Consider the following 15,670-nt stretch of genomic DNA (forward strand, 5'->3'; position numbering starts at 1 on the left):
ATTGCATCCTATGCCTATATACAAACTCTACTAATCACAGCCACAGTGCATGAGTTTGGCCATATGTCCACTTACGTCTTCTGTTCCTTTCTTCTTTGGTGAATTTGTTGCCGGCACACAGTGCCCAAAGATGGCAACGGTTGGGTCTGTTGCCCAGTGTGCTTCGCAACCAATAGAACACACCAGCGTGAAGAAGTAAATGAACTTTATTTATGATCACAAATAGACGCCTGGAGCCAAGCAGGACTCAAATCAAGCGCGCCAAACAAACAGCTTACCTAACTATTTATACTAGAACCAAAACTGTTACATGTTACAACATTATCTGTCACTCACACTGTCCCCGCCCAAGGCTAAGTCTGCCTAGTAACCATCCAGTTTCCCACCCAGGGCCAAGTTTGCCTAGTAACAGTAGGAGTAGCTCCACCCAACAAGGGCAACTTGGGGTCAAACATGGAGTCTGGAGGAGAGCTGGTACACTGTGGCTCGGAGCAAGAGGGCTTCATCGGCTCTCATGGCCTTCCATCCTCTCGAGTTACCTGCTATATGCCAAGTGCGTCCCCAACAAATTCATCACCCTGGACAGAAGTCAGAACTCCTGGGCAGTTCTGTCCTTCCTTCATCCTCCTCAAACTGTAACTGAAGCACAGTCTGTGCCTCCAGGGAGAGCAGAAGAGGAAGCTGTTTCCCCTTTCAGTCTTCTCCCTTTTCCTCCAGCTTGGCCTTCGTCTGGAAGGGGAAGAAGATCTTAATGAAAATGGTCTGGGGTCACCCCTTGCCCACTGCTGGATTTCCCAGCTCCTATCAGCAGTTGCAGTGTCTCCAATATCAAAATCCAATTGTGCCAGCCCCCATTTACAGTGCCTTCCACTGCTATGTAGCTTCCATCTGCTGTTTCAGAGCAGGGACATGCCTCGGCAGTGTGAACGAATCCTGCATCCCCTCACACTGCTCAGCACATGCAGCGATCTGACCCCTGGTGGAAGAGGGATGTCAGGCAGGATTTAGGGAGGGGTGCGCTGCCCTGGTTGCATAGAAGTGCAGAGGTGGGGCAGAAACAGGTTGGTGGATATGCCATTACATAGACCCTACGGTCACCAATACCCCATAGACAGTGACACAGGAGACAAACATTTCCCCAGTTACCAAGAAGATTTTAGCCCTTATACCTGTGTGGCTCTCCTGGTGTTCATTCAGAAATAGGAATGGCAGAAATCACATTTGGACAACAGTCTTACAAAGCACTTATTTAAAAGTTAAGCATGTAAGTATTTTCATTATGTGCTTATTGCTTAGTCTTTGCAGGATCAGAGCCTTAGATTGTGAGCTTTTTGGGGCAGTGCTATATAAATGATAAGGCTCTGTCTTCAAGCTGATGCTCCATATTCTGGTTCATATCCTCTCTTGTGAAGAGGGACCAATGTTTTATTCACTATAGCATCTGTCCCAGTGTATCTGAGCACTGTGCTTGAAACCGTAACTGGAGCTAAACCCAATGGCCCACAGGGAAGTAGCATCTCTGCTAATGGGAACTCCCTTGTTTGCTATCTCACTCTGTTGCAACATCTTGTTTGCTCGGGTTCTGCCTAAATAGCATTTGCAAAGGCCTGTTGCTGAAGAACAGGTGGAGTTGAGGGAAACACAGATACGACCCGTAACCATTCACCTGGCAGGCTAGTTCAGCTACAAGTAATAGGCTCTGTAAATGCCCAACTGTTAGCTGCCTTTAAAAAGCCTTTCTTCTGGCGTTATATGGATTTCTGTGTTGCCAGCTGAAGATTTCATTACACGTTTTGGGTGATTGGTGTTTCTCCATAAAGCCCTGGCTCTTGGAGGCATGTAACTACCTGAGAATCTCACCTTTCCTTTTTTAGAAAGTAACTTTCTAGCTCTCCTCGTTATGAAAATGCTTAAAGGCACCAAGACCAGAGAGCAAATAAAAACAATGATTTTTAAGCAATAATGTGTTTGAGACCTGACTTGTGATTTTTGAGTGCTTGGGATTGGCAATATGGGGCTTAGTATGAACATGACAGATGTAATGTTTGAGTCTGGGCTATAGTATGTTCTGTATGTAGTGTTCTTAGGCCTCGGATACTAAAGCCAAATCTATCTGCAAAATCTCAATAAACTTTGTGCTACTTTCCAGATATAAACTTGATAATGCTCAAGAGCAGATGGTCAAAATTATCAAGAGTGGGTGCCCATAGCTAGACTCCTAAATCCATATGTACACACTGAGTGCCTGCAGCTCCCACAGACTTCAGTTGTATCAGTGGGTGTTCAGCACTGGAAAATCAGGCTACTATTAATTATGTGTTTGGACATGGACTTTGGGCACAGAGGACATTTGTGATGCCAATGGTGCCCTCTGGGGCCCCATTGTAGCACAAATCCATTTGGCTCCATTGCAGCTCTTAATTCTGTTCTCACTGTGGCTTTTCAACATACTTTAAATTACCTTCTGTATGTAATAGTGTAACCTGTATTTTTCCTGGTCTAAAATGGTGCGCTCTCCAACCTAATTGGTCTCGTTCTCCTTGTTACTGGGTAGACCCCTGTGAATGCTAAAACAAAAGTTATTTATATTACAGTAATGCTTTCAGGCTCCAACTGAGGTCAAGGCTGCATTGTGCTAGGTCAGAGGTGAGCAAACTATGGCCCGTGGGCCCCTCCTGCCCGGCCCCTGAGCTCCTGGCCTGGGAGGCTAGCCCCCGGCCCCTCCCCTGCTGCTCCCCCTCCCCCATGGCCTCAGCTCGCCCTGCCGCTGGTGCAATGCTCAGAACAGGGGAGGTTGGATGGGGCAAGGGTCACGAGGGGGCTGTTTGGGTGAGAAGCGGGGCGGGGGGTCCATAGGGGGCGAGGCCAGGCCACAGCCTCCCCTAACTGGCCCTCCATACAATTTCCAAAACCCAATGTGGCCCTCAGGCCAAAAAGTTTGCCTGCCCCTGTGCTAGGTTGTGTCCCATACACAGGGTAAGATTTTCAAAAGCAAATAAATGGCCATAGTGCCGAGCTTTCATAAAAGGCAGTGAGTTAGGTGGTTAACATCTATGCCTTTGAAAATCTCCAGGACCTCTGTCCAGGAACTCACGCTCCAAATAGACAGGACAGGCAGGTGATACACTATTATCCCCATTTTACAGATAGGCAACTGAGGCACAGAAACATTAAGTGACTTACCTGAGGAGGGTCACATGAAGTCTATTAAAAGAACTATATTTATGTGCTCCCTTCTCTGTCTCATAAGAATGGCCCTACTGGGTCAGATCAAAGGTCCATCTAGCCCAGTATCCTGTCTTCTGACGGGCCAGTACCAGGTGCCCCAAAGAGAATGAACAGAATAGGTAACCATCAAGTGATCGATCCCCTGTTGCTCATTCCCAGCTTCTGGTAAACAGAGGCTAGGGACACCATCCCTGCCCATCCTGGCTAATAGCCATTGATGGACCTAGCCTCCATGAATTTATCTGGTTCTTTTTGGAACCCTGTTTTGGTCTTGGCCTTCACAACATCCTAAGGCAAGGAGTTCCACAGGTGGACGGTGCATTGTGTGAATAAATACTTCCTTTTATTTGTTTTAAGCCTGCTGCCTATTAATTTCATTTGGTGACCCCTAGTTCTTGTGTTATGAGAAGTAGTAAACAACACCTCCTATCTACTTCCTCTACACCAGTCATGATTTTATAGACCTCAATCATATCTTCCCTTAGCTGTCTCTTTTCCAAGCTGAAAAGTCCAAGTCTTATTCATCTCTCCTCATACGGAAGCCATTCTGTACCCCTAATCATTTTTGTTGCCCTTTTCTGAACCTTTTCCAATTCCAATATATCTTTTCTGAGATGGAGCCAGAGGTGAAAGTAAGCCGTCCCAGTACGGTGTACCGGCATGGATCGGCTTCCCTTGGCAGCAATTTAAAGGGCCCAGGGCGCCTGCCGCAGCTACCACCCCGGGCCCTTTAAATCATCCCCAGAGCCCTGGGGTAGTGGTGGCGGGGCTCCAGTGGCTATTTAAAGGATCCGGGGCTGTGGCAGCTGCTACAGCCCTGGCCCTTAAAATAGCCGCCGGACACCCGCCGCCTCCCCAGGGCTCCTGCAGCAGGGCTCCGGGGACGATTTAAAGGGGCTGGGGCTCTGGTAGCTGCTACCTCCCCGGGCCCTTTGAATCATCCCCAGAGCCTGCCGGAGCCCTGGGGTAGCAGCGGTGGGGCTCTGGTGGCGATTTAAAGGGCCAGGGGCTTGGCCACCGCCACTACAGCCCCGGGCCCTTTAACTTGCCGCCGGAGCACAGCTGCCACGAACCCAGAGCTCTGGGGATGATTTAAAGGGACCAGGGTGGTAGCAGCAGCCGGAGCCCCAGGCCCTTTAAATCACCGCCCGAGCCCCTGGCTGCCGCTGCTACCCCGGGGCTCTGGCAGTGCGACTCGGGTGGAGATTTAAAGGGCTCAGTGCTCCCACTGCTGCTACCCTCTGGGACCTTTTAAATTGCCACCAGAACCCCGCTGCTGGAGCCCTGGGGTAGCGGTGGCGGGGCTCTGGCAGTGATTTAAAGGGCCAGGGGCTCCCGGCTGCCACTACTGCAGCAGAGCCCTGAGCCCTTTAAAGCTCTGCCAGAGGCCAGGCACCCCTCTGATGGTGATTTAAAGGGCCCGGGGCTCCCAGCTGCTGCTACCACAGCCCCAGCCCCGGGCCCTATAACCCTGATTTAAAGCGCTGGGTATTTAAAGGCCCTGCCTCTTCCAGTTGAGGTTCTGCCCCCTCCTAAGGACTCCGGAGTACCAGTAAATCCTTTAAGTTACTTTCACTCCTGGATGGAGCAACCACATCTGCACGCAGTATTCAAGATGTGGGCATACCATGGATTTGTATAGAGGCAACATGATATTTTCTGTCCTATTATCTATCCCTTTCTTAATTATTCCTAGCATTCTGTTCACTTTTCTCACTGTCACTGCACATTGAGTGGATGTTTTCAGAGAACTATCCATGACTCCAAGCTCTCTTTCTTGAGTTGTAACAGCTAATTTAGACCCCATCATTTTACATGTATAGTTGGGATTATGCTTTCCAATGTGCATTTCTTTGCATTTATCAACATTAAATTTCATCTGCCATTTTGTTGCCCAGTCACCAGTTTTGAGAGATCCTTTTGTAGCTCTTCACAGTCTGCCTGGGTCTTAACTATATTTAGTAATTTTGTATCATCTGTAAATTTTTCCATCTCACACCTCTCTGTCCCATGCAGGACACAGGGCCTTCACCCCTGCCTTCCATCTTTGCTGCAGTCTTAGCTTCTTCCCATGTCATTTTGATAGCTTTCAATTCTGCTTCTGTTTTGCATTTCCACTGTATCCTTGGGCTACCTCATCACCTCTTGTCCTGAGAGTTCCAGTCTAATGCCTGTCTTATGTTATCTGGGTCTTTCCTCTATGTATGTCTTAGCCCTCTCCGTTTTGATGGGCTGCATTGTTTAAATCTGATTAATACGAATATTTTATATTACTAATAATATTTATAATATATTACTAATAATAACTAATAATGTCTCTGGGGCATGTCAGACTGCTAGGCATTCTCCACAAAATAGCTATCATATGAGTTTTAACCAGATACCTCTTCAAGCCCACATCTTTCTGTAGCAGCCATTTATAAACTGTTGATTTCACAAAGTAAGGCTGGTGTGGAAGTGAGCAATCCCTTTCCTTAAGAAGAGTCCTGTGTCTTCTGAACTGAGCCACTAGATGGTGGAAAAACACAAGCAATGCATATAGATCACAGGAAGTGTATTTTCTTCAGTGTGTGTTTCCTGGACTGTAATGTCTGATTAAAGCGCTTGTGTTGGTTAAGTTATTTAGTCCAAATAAAGAGGAAAAGCCCTCGCAAAGCAAAACTGATATGAGCAGAACAAGCACTCAAATTTCTTTTCTTTCGGTGGCTGCTCTTCAAGATGAAGGCAATATAAGACAATTTAATTTTCGAGTGGCTTTCATATAACATCTGTTCCAAAATGCTTTATAGAGTTAGATAATGCAGTTAGAAATCTAAAATAACAACGAAAGCAGCAGGAGAGAGTAATGGAGAGCATGGGCAATCAGAAGAGATGTTTTCAAGTCAAATGGAAGGTCAACAAGGTGGAGAGATACAGTCAGGAGCTGCAGAACTGAAGATTGCTGTACCAAGAGTAGCTGGATTGTGTGAAGGAACACAGGAAGCTAATGACAAGTGGAGGGAAGATGACATTATCTTCTGGCTAAGGTGCTGGACTGGGTCTCCATTGTTGGCTCTGCTGCAGGATTCTGGTGTGACCATGGACAAGTCACTCCATGCCTCAGTTCTCTGTCTGTGAAATGGGACTAACCTGACTTTTCTGTGTCTTCATCTGTTTAGAATTTAAACCTTTTGGAGCAGGCTTTACATTGGCTTTTCCTGAATGTTTAGTTCTTAGCTGTACAATCTTTTTGGTACGGTATAGCCTAGGATACTTTAAAAAAAGAAAAAATATGGAAAAAAGTTTAACATACCCATAAAAAGAAGCTTCATTTTTTAGGTTTTCAGAGATCTGCTGGCTTGCAAAAACTGCTAATAATTCATGTAAAATCCAGCAGCTGGGACACTTTGGCTGGGTAGCAGTGGACCACTCTGCCCCATGTCAGGATATGTGCAGAAGGGAGCCCATCTCATTCTCACCTTCCAAGGTCCTTAGGAAAGTGTATCTATCCTGCAAAGATTAGGAGACGTGTAGAGATGCACCACAATAGAGCTCACTCTTGGAAACCTTGCAGAATATACTGCTGCCCCCTACATCCCCTCTGCACCATCCAAGATGGAGTCTTGCCTAACCCCCGTGCATATTAGTGTTATATTTTTAGTCCCTAGTGAATTTAGTTGCAAAGCTCTTTGGGGCAGGGATTATCTTTTTGTTCTGTGTTTACATGGTACCTAGCACACTGGGATCCTGTCTCTAATGGGGGCTTTGAAGTGCTACAGCACTACCAATGGGCCTATGTAGTGCAGCCTTCCTTACCTGCAGACTTTTCAAGCTTAGCAAGAAAATGCTTTCTAAGGGTATGTCTACACTACCTGCTAGATCAATCACTACCCACCGATCCATCAGGGATCGATTTATCGCGTCTAGTGTAGAGGCAATAAAATTGATCCCCAATCACTCTGCCGTCGACTCCGGAACTCCACTGTGGCGAAAGGCGGAAGCAGAGTTGACAGGGGAGCGGCAGCAGTCGACTCGCCACTGTCCTCATGGCCAAATAAATTGACTTAAGATACGCCGACTTCAGCTACGCTATTCACGTAGCTGAAGTTGCGTATCTTAGGTCGACACCCCTCCCCGCCCCAGTGTAGACCTAATCTATTGCTCATCACAGCCAGTTTTCACTGGAACACTCGGAAGACATCTCTGCAGTACAGGACTAGCTGCATGCTACATTTCAAATCCCTAGCTGCTTCAGCTGTAGAGTGGTTCACAATAAAGGTCACAAGAATGTTTTATAATAGGGGTAGGTGTAGTTATTCCCACTCTCCTTGTATTCCACAACTGGACGGATGTTTTTTGATCTTTGAAAAGTCTAACCTTTGGGCCAATACCAAACCTAGGACATCTGAGCCCAAAAATGAGCTCTGAGTGGCTGGAAACAGGGTTAGGAAAGAAAGCTTGGGGCAGCCTGAACAGTAGTGCTAGTTGCTGTGTCTGCTACAGTAATGAAATCCGTGCAGACAATAGGCTTAGCAGTTTCCCAAATAGTCCATTAACTAGAAAGGATGGGCTGAAGTTCTCTGTCCTGGGACTGTAGAGTTCTAGCTTCAATTCCCAATTCTGCCACAGACTTCATGTGTAAGCTTGGGCAAGTCACTTCACTTCCCTGTCCCTCAGGTCCCCCATTTGTTCAACAGGGTTGATGATAATACTCCCTTTCTCTGTCTTGTCTATTTAGACTGTAAGCTTGTCGGGGCAGGGACTGTCTGACTATGTGTTTGTGCAGCACTTAGCACAGTGGGGCCCTGATCTTGGCTGAAGCTTCCAGGTGTGTCTACAATTACAAATAACAGTAAATTGGGTGTAATTGAGAAGTAGCCTGGGGTTTGGAATGTTGGGTTTGTGGCTCCATGGGCTCGTTGGTTTGTGCGCTCCAGGGGAGTGTCATGTGGGAACAATAATTTGTGTGTGTCAACACCCCCTTTTCAAATTATTGTTCCCAAATAATGACACTCCCCTGGAGCGCACAAACCAACCAGCCCACGGAGCCACAAACCCAACATTCCAAACCCCAGGCTACTTCTCAATAACGACACTCCCCTCCATGTTTTAAATACATTTTAACTGTGCTGATTTTTAGATGGAAGATGTTCAGATGTTCATGGTCCAAATTCATAGCAGGTATTTCTCCTGGCGGATCTGACCATCAGGACCTGTATCTGTTTTTTCAAACCAGTGCACACAGCAGCAGATGGAGACTTGAGACCGTCGTTCCTATCAGACCATGCATGATAAGGCAGGGACTCTCAAGGCATGGATTTAATGTCTGGAGCCTATGTCCTCAGAGATCTTGTTTTAAATATCTTCCATGTTGCATCTATTGGGTAAGAGAGAGGGGAGACTATTGGGGGCTATTTGCCCTTCTATCTACTCAGAAAAAAATTAAAGGCGAATCAGTTTAATGTCTTTGAGTGACATTCATCATAGTGCCGAGGGTTCAATAATGCCCTGAGCTGGCCCTCTGCACAAGGGTGAATTTCACCCACCACAAATTGGGTCAGGAGAATTAGTCTGAGAACTAAAAAAAAAAAAAAGTAAGACTCCTGCACCTAACCCAAGACTTTTTGCTCATTTCTGGAAACAAATCTGAGCTCAAGGTTCTAAATTGTTTGGTTAACTGTCCCTCCCCATCTTTCTCTTTCATTTCTATAGACCTCTCTAGTGGCTAGAAGCAGAACAACTACAATTTCATAAGAGAGACTCTTGTTGTTTGTCCAAGCTTTGAAATGCCAGGATATCGGGATGCAAATGTGATATTTTGGGAACAAATCCTGAACTCTGTACTTTGCCCCCCAAAAGTTGTCCCTTTAAATCTTTAAAACGGGATACTGTGCCTAGAGCAGGTAAGAACAATATTGTTCCCACAACATGTCTGTGCTGTTCCCCTAAAGACAGCTGAGCTTCTCGGCAAAGGTGCTGAAATGTCCCAGCGCCTGGTTTGCTTTTTTTTCAACTTTTCTTTTAAGATCATCCTCAAAGGCCACAGCAAATGAAAAAGTCCTGACAGGTTAAGAAAGCAAAAGCATATGCTGAAAGGACAAAACAATCCCCAAATAAATCAATAGCTATATTTCTGACTGTTTTAAAACCAATTGCTTTAGGTGCCACTATTGTGAATCGCTTCTTGTTCCGATCAATACCCCCTGGCAGCTGTACAGCTATTCAGATAAGCTATCAGTAGAACTAATTGTTGTTGAAACCGGGCCCGTTTGATCCATAAGGCGGGGGTGGTTTTGTTTTTCTTACGCTAGTGGCATAGAATGGCTTCAATTAAATTTGACTTGTGCCCAGGCTTTGCCAGCTCATTTCAAGTGTGTGCCCCCAATTTAATGGAACAAAACTTTGTTGAGTCTTCACACTGTACATGAGAGAGCTGGAAATACTTCCGTTGTTCAGAATTGCTCACAATGTTGGCCTCAATGCAGCAAAGCATTTAAACATGCGCGTAACCATAAGCATATAAAGTAGTTCCACTGACGTCAGTGGGGCTGCTCATGTGCTTAACTTTAAGCAAGAACCAGGTTTGCTGGAATTGGCTGAACACAGCACAAAAAAGAGCACAGGGCAGATTGTCAGCTGGTATACATCAGCATAGCTCTAATGAAGTCATATGCCAACTTACCTCCTGGGTTTATTGTATCTTATCACTCTCTTAAATTTCCATTTTAACTAAAGGACATTCCTACGCAGTACACAATGAAGTCTGCTTTGCTTTTCAGACCGAAGTATTACCATATGCTTCAGACATGGCCACAATCTAGTATTGTGCAGAGGCATCAATATACTCTTCCATGCATGGAAGCATTTACAGATGTTGTCGCCATTTGTACTGTATGTTAGTGCTGCATGGGGAAAGTGAGGCTCAGAGAGCAGAATTTGGATCTTTGTTTGAAACAGACAGGAGTTATACGATGGGAGAGGAGATCTAGGTGTTGAAATTTAAACAAAGCCACAGAGTTAAGGCGACACAGGGCTATTGCAGAGAATGATAGCCTATCCCTGAACCCGCCTGTGAGGGTGAGATTACACAGACCGAGCCATACTCACCGCTGGCATAAGCGATGCAATTTAGTCAAGACCTAGTTGCAAATATGTGCAGCTATTTGGTTTGCCAAAACCAGCCAATGGTATTAAAACCAGGGCAGGCTGAATATTTTCCATAGAGGAAACAACGAGGAGTTCTTGTGGCACCTTAGAGAATAACAAATTTATTTGGGCCTAAGCTTTCGTGGGCTAGAACCCACTTCATCAGATGCACGGAGTGGAAAATAGAGTAGCAGGTGTATATATATAGATATAGTACATGAAAAGATGGGAGTTGCCTTACCAAGTGGGGGTCAGTCTAATGAGACAGTTCAATTAACAGTAGGATACCAAGGGAGGAAAAATCACTTTTGCAGTGGTAATGAGGGTGGCCCATTTCAAACAGTTGACAAGAAGGTGTGAGTGACAGTAGGGGGAAACTAGTATGGTAAAATTAGGTTTTGTAATGACCCATCCACTCCCAGTCTTTAGTCAGGCCTAATTTGATGGTGTCCAGTTTGCAAATTAATTCCAGTTCTGCAGTTTCACGTTGGAGTCTGTTTTTGAAGTTTTTTTTGTTGAAGAATTGCCACTTTTAAGTCTGTTATTGAGTGACCAGGGAGGCTGAAGTGTTCTCCTACTGGCTTTTGAATGTTGTAATTCCTGGTGTCAGATTTGTGTCCATTTATTCTGTCTGGTTTGGCCAATGTACATGGCAGAGGGGCATTGCTGGCACATGATGGCATATATCATATTGGTAGATGTGCAGGTGAACGAGCCCCTGATGGTGTGGCTGGTGTGGTTAGGTCCTATGACGGTGTCCCTTGAATAGATATGTGGACAGAGGTGGCACCGGGGTTTGTTGCAGGGTTTGGTTCCTGGGATGAGGCACTCAAAGTAGAACTCATGAGGCATTGCAGACATATTTCCAAATGGAAATTGCCAGTTTCCTGCTGAAAATTCTCAGAAGAAAACTGGGTTTTTAATTTTATTACCAAATGTCAAATTTTTCTGTAGAAAACAACTGGTGAAAACAGGTGTTTTGTTTTTTTTCTCCATCAAAATTTTCTGCAGGAAAATCCCCATTTTCCAATCATCTCTAATTAAAACACTATTGATGAAGTTCAGTGTGTTTTGAAGATGACTGTCCACTGACTGCTCCTCTTTCTTGTACCCTGGCAGTCTTTGTGCCTGATAGTTTAAGGGGTTCATTTTAAAAACAGGCTGAAGAGTCTTACTGTGCTACTACATGAGGTGTTAGATGAGGGGGATGTGGGGAAAGAGTTTTCTGTGTGTTGCATCACCTATTGTGTCATGTCTTATATGTAGATTAGCTCTTCAGAGCAGAGACATCTCTTTGTACAGTGGTTAGCAGAGTAGGGCTCTGATCCACAAGTGGGATCCTTAGGTGAAACAATAATACAGATAAATAAAAATGGTGAATGATTTTGTGAAATGTTTTCTGTGAATAATTAATTTTGAAAGTTTGACCAGCTCCACTGAAATAAGTTCCATGAAATGATCATAATGGTCCCTGCTGGCCTCAGAATCTGAAAGCTCTTTGTTCTATTACTATTCATTAGGCTTCATTCAGCCTTGGTGTATCTGACTCAAGCAAATCTGCTGCCACCTGCAAGTGCATTCTGTTGCTCCCATAGCTGCAAGGCCTAAGATTCAGTGTGTGACCATCTCACACCTGCCCCAAACTCCTACCATAAGCCAGCTGGTGAGTTCACTTCTAAGACAAGAGAGTGCAAAATGGGAAGGAGTGCAGAATGGGGAGTAGCCTACTATGACCCCCAGCCAGGAGTATGATAGAGGTGGAGATCACAGCTCTCGTTACCACAGAGCATTGTCAGGATGAGTTAGCTCATTTTCTGCACCATGTGACAATGAAGCATGAACAGTAAAAGCAAGATTAGCATGAATGAGATTACATGGCAGCACTGTCTGAACTGGTTATTACAAGAGGGGTGAACATGTCCCACTCTGATTTTTTTTTGATAGTCCCAAAAAGCTAATTAATCATATCTGAAATGCTGGCTCACAAACTTTGTCCTTACATCTCTTCTCTGGCTGTGAATTTTCAGCAAATCCATTGAATAAGGGTAGTATTTTTTCTACCATATACTATCTCTGGAGTTATGGCTTAGTGTGAAGATTTGAATTTTTTCCCCCTATCTCTCTTCAAATTCAGATAGCTTGGGTTACTACTGCAGTATTTTTTGTACCTGGGAATAGAATTGCAGTTCCAGTACAAAGGGTTTTTTTACACTGTAGGTAGCTCTCCTCTTTAAGGGTTGTCTTTCTGCCTTTCATGATAGTTCCAAACAAATTGCCTACTTTCATGATTTGCTCTTGCTTTTGACATCAGGTAGGTCTTATAACAATGTCATGTGAATAATACTAAGCCATTTCACTTGCTACAGAAATGGGTGCATGTATGCCACCAGTGTTTGCAAAACTGCAATTACATCAACAATTAAAACTGAGAAAGGAAAGGCTTTACATTAAATAGTACCAATTACAGAGTAAGTACCATGATGCTAAGAAAAGTAAATGTTCTAGTTTATATGTTATATAACTAGCAATGAGAAAACTCCTGTACTGTTTGTAGATGTTTGACTTTATTGTTTCAGAAACAGTCTGCAGCTGTGCTACCTGTGATCTCATAAAATAAGTAGAGTCAGGCTTGGTAGATATTTGGATGGAGACATCCATGGAATGGCATTCCTAAGACATGTTGGTATTTATTTAGTAGATAGCTCCTTACTGCTGTGTTTCAGTCAAACCCATTCCTTGTCAGTGTGATAGGGGTGCACTGTGTTGTTGGAGGTGAGATCCTTCAGAAAAGACACAACATTTAGATATAGATCATTCATGGTTGTTGAAAATTCCACAACTTTCTTTCAGGAGTAGGATTTCTCTACTGGAATCTTGGAATTACATTCCGTCTACTTAAATTCTATTGTCATTTTTAACTGCCTCCCACCACCTGTCCCTAAAACCGTATTGTTTAATTATTCTGGTGCCTTTATAAGCCAGTGATAAGTTCACTTCTCACGTGCCATTGGACAAATCATGTAACCTTTCTCTGCCTCAATGTCACCCCATCTATAAAATGAGGATAATATTTCCCTCCTTTAAGCAATCCTATGAGGAAAAACTCATTAAAGTCTGGGAGTTGCTAAGATCCTCTAGTGATGAACACCACAGAAAAGAATTGCTAGCTGCAACATTGATGTCTTGTTCCAGAGGTAGCTGCATTTTGTTGATGGTTGATCTGAAATGTGTATATAGTTTATAATTCTGTGGAGTGCTTTGCTGCTTGCAAAAGGTGCTCTATCAGTAAATAATTATGACATTTGTAAATGCTACAGTGTTACAGTCTGAACACAAAGCAGCAATTTGTTACACAGGGGCTGTAGCGGAGTCTTGCTATGTGCAATAAATGGAAATAAATGGATGCTTGAGAGACTTGATCCACTCTGGCCGGATTTTAGGCAGAAGTATTAGTTCAGCACAGAATATAATGGTCTCCACATTGTACAATTTCTCTCTTTCTGATTGTGTGCCCTGTTGGTCTGCTATCAAACCTCATAGTTCAGGGTTTAAGATAATCTCTAGCAGGGGGCAAGGTGAGACCTTCAAGGAGCAGATCATCCCACATCTTCCTGCTGTGGGGTTCCTTATGTCTGTCTGGGAGGCATCTGCTGCTAGTCCCTGTTGGACACAGGATAAGCTGGACCACAGGTCTGATCTGGTATGGAAATTCCTATGGCTCTATAACTTTGAGAGAGAGAGAGAGATCTACAGGTCTCCCCCAGAGTTTCCTTCATCCCCTGACTGCTGCCCTCATTCTCCAACTCCTATCCCTTCTTGGCTCTGATTTCCTTACCAGAAGCTCCTCAAAAGCTTGTGTAGAAGGTAGGTTTAGATGGTGACCTGTAGGGCATGGAGTTGCTCTGCCATCTGGTCAGGCTGCAGGTATGTGGAGGGGATGCTCCAGCTGCATTTCCCAGCTCCAGTCCACACTACTGCATTGGGAAGGGAGCACATCAGCTGTCCATCTCCCAGCTGCCCCTCAGCACCTTCCACAAATCCTTGGGTGTCTCTGGCCAGTCAAAGACAGTGGTAGGGAAAGGGATGGAGCAGCATTTTTATTTACATTTTCAGCCACCGCAGGACATCAGCAGCCAGAAACCGTTATATTTGCATGTGTCCTTGACATCCCGTACAGTACGTTCAAAACTGATGCTATAGTATACCAGCAGATATATTTGGAGAATATGGATCTAAATCACACTGGTCTACTTGATCCTGGTCAGGTTTCACAGGCGTCATTCCCATTTTAAAGATAGCAGAGGCAAGATGACAGCAATGGGTTTGGGTGGTCCAACCTTTCCAGTGCAGCAGGATGAATGCTAGTTTTGGGCACTTTTGCAGGGCACATACAGAAATACAGATGTGTGCTCTACGTACAGTGTGTGCAAAGACGCCATTTTGTAGAGCTGGTCTGCTGCAGGGGAGAGCAGGGCCGGATCCGGGCACCAGCATTCCAAGCTGGTGCTTGAGGCGGCAATCTTCAAGGGGTGGCAGTCCCTGTTGTTTTGTCCCCAGCAGCGCGCCGAATTGCCGCCGCTGACGGCGGGGGCAGTCCATGTGCCCTTAGGGCAGCACGTGCGTTTCCGCAGTGAGGGCAATTCGACAGCAGCTTCTATATTTAGCTGTCCGTGGCGGCTTCAGCTAAACATAGAAGCTGCTGCCGAATTGCCGCTGTTGCGGAAACACACCTGCTGCCCTAAGGGTACACGGACTGCCCCCGCCGTCTGCGGCAGCAATTCGGTGCGCTGCTTGGGGAGGCGAAAACTGTAGAGCCAGTCCTAGGGGAGAGGCAGATGTGTTCAGGGGCTGGACAGAATAGTTCCGCGGGCTGAATCTGGCCCATAGGCTGCCAGTTGGACCACCATACCAGCTCTGCTACCATGCAGAGTTTCCTTAGTCAATCACTGTCCATGACTTTTGGGTATGATAGTTTGAATTATTTCTTATGATGTGTATTTGAGGCAGTAGGATGGTTCAAGGAGAAGGAAAACAAAACGTTACATGTGATATTGGTTGTATGCAGAGGTTTGTAATATGCCTGAGCAGATGCCAGCAAATATATGTAACTGATGTCAACCAGCTTTTTGTCAATTCGTGTGCAACCAATTAAAATTACAAACGATATAGGAGATAATCAAGAACTCTGGCACATCATCTGCAACTGCTTATGTTCTTGTTCTTAGTAAGAAGTAGCAAAGCTTCAGAACATTGCGGGGTGTTGTCTTTTAATTCCTAGTGCAAATCTGACCCAGGGTGATGTGACGGAAAGCCCCCC

Source organism: Mauremys reevesii, unplaced genomic scaffold (assembly GCF_016161935.1).
Source record: "Mauremys reevesii isolate NIE-2019 unplaced genomic scaffold, ASM1616193v1 Contig134, whole genome shotgun sequence".
Classification (NCBI taxonomy): domain Eukaryota; kingdom Metazoa; phylum Chordata; order Testudines; family Geoemydidae; genus Mauremys; species Mauremys reevesii.